This window comes from Carassius carassius, chromosome 1 (assembly GCF_963082965.1).
Source record: "Carassius carassius chromosome 1, fCarCar2.1, whole genome shotgun sequence".
NCBI lineage: Eukaryota > Metazoa > Chordata > Actinopteri > Cypriniformes > Cyprinidae > Carassius > Carassius carassius.
The window spans coordinates 45577703-45584635 of record NC_081755.1 but is presented as its reverse complement, the minus strand read 5'-3'; the positions used below and the strand labels follow the sequence as shown (position 1 = coordinate 45584635).

General features: G+C 35.9%; 1 long non-coding RNA gene across 1 annotated transcript; it reads right to left on the bottom strand.

The window, feature by feature from the left end:
* Positions 1 to 6143: 6143 nt before the first annotated feature.
* Positions 6144 to 6926, bottom strand: LOC132152995 (uncharacterized). Its single transcript, XR_009436609.1, has 2 exons — positions 6832 to 6926; positions 6144 to 6590 (listed from the first exon to the last, which is right to left on the bottom strand). It is a non-coding gene; the product is annotated as an uncharacterized LOC132152995 (long non-coding RNA).
* Between the last annotated feature and the right edge of the window lie 7 nt (positions 6927 to 6933).

Below are 6933 nucleotides of genomic sequence, written 5' to 3'. Positions count from 1 at the left end.
TATAATAATAATAATAGTTGTATTAATTAATTGGACTACATTAGACTACAACAGTGTGCTTTTGTTGTTCTGGAGGTGGTCTTTCTCTGCCCTAAAGGGAAAGTTGAGGCAATTAGCTGATGTTTAAACTTCTGGTCTGCCAAGACCACATTCCTCACCCAAAACCGTGGCGGGCCAGAAGACGTCTGTGAGAAGACGTGTGAATCAGCTCTCGGTGCGGTCGGCTCTGTTGATGTAGGTCCAGGTCATTAGGTTGTGAGACGTTCTAAACATCAATAAATGCACTTGTGTCATTTGTTTTCAGTTCAACTTCGTGAGCTCATGCTTGCTTCATCTCGCCTGGCGCTGATTTGCTGATTTGACCTCTGAGAAGCTGTGAGATAATGCCGATGCAGATGTGAAAAAAATTCAACTCTTGTATTTCACTGCCTGTCTCTATTCTAGGTCACGTTCTGCTGGCTGACAGTGCATCGAAGGCTCTTTGTTTTAGGCCAAACACATAACCGAATTGAAAACGAATGTCTGATAACGAAAAGCAGGCTTTCCCACACTAACATGAACACCCGTTTGCACACGATGCGGTCCTCCAGGTGAGAGTGCTGTGTTTTGGGTTTCAGACGGGCTACGCCTGGAACTGGCAGCAGAGCTGAGCTTTATTACGTGTGGGCCATTAATGCTTTTATTCCTTGAGTCACAGACCCTTTTCCAGCAGTGCATTGCTCTGTATCCTGACAACAAACCTGCAAATCATTTTGAAACCTTCCTTTATAGAGTGTGGAGGATTTTAGATGGGTGTTAGTGATTTGGAACAGCTGTGTAAATTAAGCAGAACTGTTCTAGTCATCACTGACCCCGACTATCACTATAATTAATGTCCGTCTCGGCTCATTATCAGGTGATCCGGTTTCAGGAGATCCGGTTTCAGGTTATCCAGTCTCAGTTGATCCGGTCTCAGGTGATCCGGTTTCAGGTGAACTGGTTTAAGGTAATCCAGTCTGAGGTGATCCAGGCTAAGATGATCTGATCTCAGGTGATCCGGTTTCAGGTGATCTGGTTTCAGGTGTTCCAGTCGCTGGTGATCCGGTCTCAGGTGATCTGGTTTCAGGTGATCCAGTCTAAGGTTATAAAATCTCAGGTGATCCAGTTTCAGGTGACCTGGTTTCAGGTTATGTAGTCTCAGGTGATACAGTTTCAGGTGATCCAGTTTCAGGTGATCGAGTCTAAGGTTATCCAGTTTCTGGTGATCCAGTCTGAAGTTATCCAGTCTCAGGTGATCTGGTCTCAGGTGATCCAGTCGCTGGTGATCTGGTCTCAGGTGATCCGGTTTCAGGTGATCTGGTTTCAGGTGATCCAGTCTAAGGTGATAAAGTCTCAGGTGATACAGTTTCAGGTGATCTGGTTTCAGGTTATGTAGTCTCAGGTGATACAGTTTCAGGTGATCTGGTTTCAGGTTATGTAGTCTCAGGATGATACAGTTTCAGGTGATCTGGTTTCAGGCGATACAGTTTCAGATTATCTGGTTTCAGGTGATCCAGTCTGAGGTTATCCAGTCTCAGGTGATCCGGTCTCAGTTGATCCGGTTTCAGTTGATCCGGTTTCAGGTGATCTGGTTTCAGGTGATCAAGTCTCAGGTAATCCAGTTTCAGGTGATCTGGTTTCAGGTTATCTAGTCTCAGGTGATACAGTTTCAGGTGATCCAGTCTCAGGTGATTCAGTCTCAGATTATCTGGTTTCAGGTGATCCAGTCTCAAGTGATACAGTCTCAGATGATCTGGTTTTAGGTGATTCAGTGCAGGCTACGTTCACACTGTAGGCAAATGTGGCCCAAATCCAAAAAATGTTTTGCTCACATATGATTCTTTTCAATTCTGATTTGTGCCACTTCTCTGTGTGGTATTAAATCTGATTTAGGTCTGTTTTGCAATGCAGCTGCACTGTGAACATTCATATCAGAATTCTTGCGACTTTATGTCACTCTAGATTGACATTGGTCATAATTCCATGCTGACGGGAGACACTTCAAAGAGTTATCAAGACAGTTGTGAAAGGTAGCCAGTGGAAGTACAGTGATGTGTCAGAACTTAAGTAAGTATTACAGTGACAACTCTATATACAAGCAAAACATGAGGGCTTGTATCATAAAAGTTTCAAAACTCTGCTCTCTGTTGTCACATTCTTGTCATTCTTGTCTTTTTTTGTCATATTGCCTGTGAATAATTTCACAATTGTCAGTATCACTAACAATGACCAACTTTTTGTACAGCATTTATTGATCTAGGTTAATTTATAAGTGTACATTTATTGGTTTATTTATTTAGCTACAGCAGTCTATTAATTAAACGTTTATATATTTAATCAATATTTTCACTAATATAATTTATTTAACAAATAATAGTAATATTACTAAATTAATAAATTGTATTAAATGTAATAGTTCATTCACATTTGTTCATAATACAGCAACTAATAATGTTTGTTTATATTTAATAAGTATATTAATTTACTTTGTAATTATTTGTACATATCCATTAACATTTACAGTTATTATATATGCATTATTTTTTGTATTTATTTATTGATAGATGAATTTTCTTTATTATTAAAAATGATATGTTAAGTGAATAATCAACAATTTAATTGTTCATAATAATACAGCTGTTTGTAATAATACACCAACATGCTTCAAAAGTATGCTACCCCAAACACATGCTATAAGAGTAAAAAAAAAAAGTTTTTTTTTGTTAAACAACTACCAACACACACATTTGAGCCGCGTTTTCCTCACTCACACCTTAAGGTTTTATACGTGCCTGTAAATGTTACAAATTTGTAAAAGTATTTAAAATTTGCATAATGTAATGTATTAGTATATTAAAAAATTAACAATAACCAATATTATTAAATGCTGTAAAAGCAGTGTTCGTTGTTAGTACATGAAACCTAATGCATTAAATGACTGATGTTAACTTTATTATAACGCTCTACCAATTTAGTTGTTCTCTCTTTTAAGGAAATGGTCAAGATGTCAGAGAATTAATTAAAGTAAAATAAAATAAATAAGTTTGATTGGACACCCATTTTTATGATGAAATTGAATAAAACCATAAAGCACTGAATAAAAGAAATGGCTTTAGAGGAAAACTGATCTGAAAGTTTGGAAAGCCTGTTCATATGGATTTTGGTTGTAATGTAGTTTTGGTGTAATAGACATCAACATTTAGTGACACGATGAGATAGATGTTAATACCACTAAATCAGGTCAATGGGTTCTCTGTGTGATGCATAAAATTATTGGCCAACACTCAAACACTAAAATTACAGGAGCACAATTTGTTGTTAATTTCAAGGCTGCTAAGTGGACATCCCTTCAGAAGCATCTCCGGGATCCAGAGGTTTGAGCTCGTTTTCCTCTCATGCCTTTATTCCTCTCCATTGTTCAGTGAAATCCCCCTCCATCCTTCTCTTTCACATTTGCGGTTCATAATATTCACAGGCCTCATGCGGAGCTCAGTGTTCACAGCATTCTTCTGTCATTATTCTTTCATTTTCTCTATTTGTCTTCATCATTCCAGTCTTCCCAGTCCCCTTCTTCTCTATCTGGGATGCTAGCGTCAGCATTCCTGTGGTCCGTGGCCCCGGGGCCGGATTCAAACGCTGCAAGAGGACAATCTGTACAACTCAAGCGCCTTTCAGAGTCTAAGCAGGGTGTGTATATAGGGTAAATGTCTTTATTCGAGAGACATCTCTATTTTGATTTCTTGAAAAGCGCTTGAACTGTTGGTGAACTAGCTTTTGCTGCAAGAAATCTGATAAGAGCAAAGGCAAAATTTCCTCCAGCGTAACCGTGAGTCATGTGATGTGGTGGGATGTTGGCGGTCTGTTTTCCCGCTACTTTATCAAACAACAGCCTCGGGTCACAAAGAACTTACAAGCTAGTACAAATAGTCATTAAAACAAGATGCGTTCTTATAAAACTTGAGCTATTTTGCATTAAACTAAGTGGTAATCTGCGTTCACATAGTTGCAATGGTTTTATGAATATATTTTTTCAGTCTTTGATTAACTTTGCTTATTTTTGTTAAGTAATTAGATTAATTTATCTTTACTTGAAACAAAAAAAGCTAAATTATAATGTCAATATAAAATGGAAAACCTGAAACTTAAGGGAAAAAAAACTGCATTGGCAACTAAAAAAAAGCTTAACTTAAAGATACTAAAATTATAAAAATAAATATAAAGCTACATAGAAATATTGCAAAAACATCTAAAACTAATGGCAAATAAATAACAAATAAAATACTTTAATAGTATGAAGTAGTAATATTAATAAAATATTAATAAAATATTAATAAAATATTAATAAAACTAAAGCTGAATTCAAAATCAAAGCTAAATAAAATATTGCAACAACTACAACAACAACAAAAAAAAAACTAAACTAAAACCTGTCAACTGAAAATAAGTTTAAGTTTGAAGAACAAGCAAAAAAGCTGAAATAAAAAGCTAAATAGAAATATTAGAGAAGAAGCCAATGGCGATAACTGAAATATAATAACTTGAATTTGAAGTACTTAAATTATAAAAATTAAAATAAAAATTAAGCAAAATAGTTTTTGTCTAATATTTCAAAGAAAATGTTTTTTTATAGTAAATTACAAAATGGTACTAAAAACTATAAAACATATATAAATAATACTAAAATAACACTCCTTGGTGCCAGTTATTGATGTAATAAGTGTGCACAATATATTGAAGTTATATTGGTTTTATTTTATTATTATTTATTTTATTTTATTTTATGTAAATATGAAAATGTTCTGCCTATTTTACAATTCACTGTAGCATCCCAAAATGGTTAGAGGATTAGATCCTTTCTTTACTAAACTTATTTTTCATAATTCAGTTTCAGTCTTTATAAAGCATATTTTAAAAGCTATATTAATGTCTACATTCTTAAGGTGGCATACAATCTTTTCATTTTAGTTTTTAGTGCCTGTAGGTTTGCTGTAAAAGTAATGGCAAGAATGAGGCATAAACCAGGACAAAAATGTGTGTGTGTGTGTGGGGGGGGGGCTCTTTTCATAAGACACACGACCCTGTGTGTCAAGGCCTGGCGTCATCACTCTAGAATTGAGTTTGAAAAACAAAACCTCTGCAGCTTGACTTATTAAAAAAAAACACCAAAAAAAACAAGAAGCAGAACAATATTTACTCAGCAGTAATTTTCTGTGGAATTTTTGGAAGATAATTTGAAAAAGTCAGCTTGGGTGTCTACAATAGTCCCTTTGAGCCGCTCAGTTTGAGTCTAGCTTTGGAGCGCAGCCAATGGACCAGCTCTCTTAAAATCACAGAATAAAGGAGGCCTTTTATTGAAAAGCTGGAAAGCAGATGCACATACACACACATTCAGATGCCCACCACCATCCACACACACACACACACACACACACGCGTGCGCCTGTTCCTCTGACTGACGTGCGCTTGTATGCTTTCTGGCCAAATATGCCTCCATCTGATGCCTTGGCTGTTGTTCTCTAGCTGTGTGAGTTTTTTGTTGTTTTTAATTGTTTGACACGATTCCACTCATTACAAATGGAAATGCTATTAGTGTTGGACAGCGTTGGGCTGTTTTATGTGTTTGTGTCGTTAAACAGGTTTAATATACAACAGATTGCAGCTGGATGCTTGCAGATAAGCCGATTCTGGAGCTGGTGTGAGTGTATGTTGCAAACCCGTCCAAATATACCTGTAAAACAGGTGGGTGGTCAGCCTAAGGATGTGCGTATTAACAAACAATGCTCATTAGCTTCAGTCCAGTGACGTAGATGGAGGCCAAATGGCACCTATTGGATTTAGGGATTGTTGTTTTTAATAAAAATTCCTGTTTACCTCAAGCTTTCTCCACAAAGGGAAAATCTATTACCTTTCCCTGGCACACAAACCCTAAAATTCCTCATAAAAGTTTGCTTTGGGTGGCGTGCTTGCAGATGGTGTTGAAGATGCTAGTGCTCTCTCTCAGTGTGCAAACTTCTCTGGAGAGAAGAAAAACAAAATTTGTTTTCGTCTATAAAATCTTTTTACCAAAAACACATTAAATGCATTCAACGTCAATTAATCTACTTGACCAGCTAGCTTGAGGAAGAAACAGAATATGAAACTGTAGTTTATTTTTTTTCTTTGCAGCTTTTTGAAAATACACATCATACATATACACACATCTCCATATAGGCAGGAAAAAAAGTATAAAAAAGAGCTTCCCAAATTAAACAGGGAAAATAAGAGGCAGATCTTATCAAAAATATTCACAAATATTTTCAATACTTCATACTGCTGAGATTTTTTTTTTCCAGTTTGGATATTACAACAACAACAAAAATATGTTCAATTGCAAATCTTCCTTCTTTTAAGCAGGTTTCAGATTAACTAAATATTTTTTTTTTTTTTTTTTTACTTTTTTTGGGAAACACCATTTGACAGGTTGTAGAGCAAGTGCTAAAATACTAACATTTCCTCACAGAGGTAAATCAGCACAGCTTCCCACTGTCTCTTCTGAGTTTGGCATTTTATGGTAAATTTTAAGATTCTAACCCCTGGTTTCACAGACAGGGCTTAAGACTAGTCCTAGACTAAAATGTAAGTCTGAGCTGTTTCCACTGAAATAAACTTGCACTGACTGATCTTAAAAATATATAAGTGCCTTTTTAGTTTTAAGATGCACATTGGTAATGTTTTTTTGTAAGCATGTTTATAAAAATTACTTAAATGTCCTAATTGATCTATGGTCTAATCCTGGCTTAGTCTAAGCCCTGTCTGTGAAACCGGGCCTTAAACTTCTTAAGTTAAAAAGAGTCATCAATGACTGCCTGGATTGTTTCTAGGTTGTTTTTTGCTCTTTCATTATATCTTGCACGTGAATGGTAAACTCTTTTTCTT